A 632-nucleotide genomic window follows, 5' to 3' on the forward strand; every position below is an offset into this window, starting at 1 on the left:
TTCCAATTTTTTATGAAATTATATTTTTATCTTTAAACTTTAGTATTTATATTTTTACCCCTAACTTTTTATATTTTTATATTATTGCAAAAAATTTTTTTGTACTTTTATCCTCTTTTCCACTAATTTACTATAAGTCTCTACACTCTGCTCAGTTTTATTTTTTAGTAAAGGACAAATAGGTCTTTAATTTTTTAATTTTTGGACATTTTTTTGTCTTTTAGAATTTAAAATAGTTTTAATCCCCTGAATTTTACAAACGGTGGACGGATAGATCCTTCCGTCCATTTGCCTCTCGAAGAACAAACAGAGATTAATGAAGTGGCACCCACGTGTTCATTACAGAGCTTTGTGTCTGTTACGGTGCTGATATGGCATGTCCCCCCAAAAAATAAAGGATAAATAAGTCTTTGCACTACAAAACGACAGCATTTTGTGGCTTTACAGTTCTGCAATTTGAGAGAGGGTGAGCTAGAGAGAAATTAGGTGAGGGCCAAAGGGAGGGGAAGAAGAAGAAGGCAACAGGTGGTGATTCTGTGGTGGCCAGACATGTGATCATCACCAAAAGCGAAAAAAATGGCCAGCGATGATGTTGATGAAGAAAGTGGTTGGAGAGTGAGAGGGGTTGTTCT

The sequence above is a fragment of the Arachis ipaensis genome, chromosome B03 (genome assembly GCF_000816755.2).
Source record: "Arachis ipaensis cultivar K30076 chromosome B03, Araip1.1, whole genome shotgun sequence".
Lineage (NCBI taxonomy): Eukaryota > Viridiplantae > Streptophyta > Magnoliopsida > Fabales > Fabaceae > Arachis > Arachis ipaensis.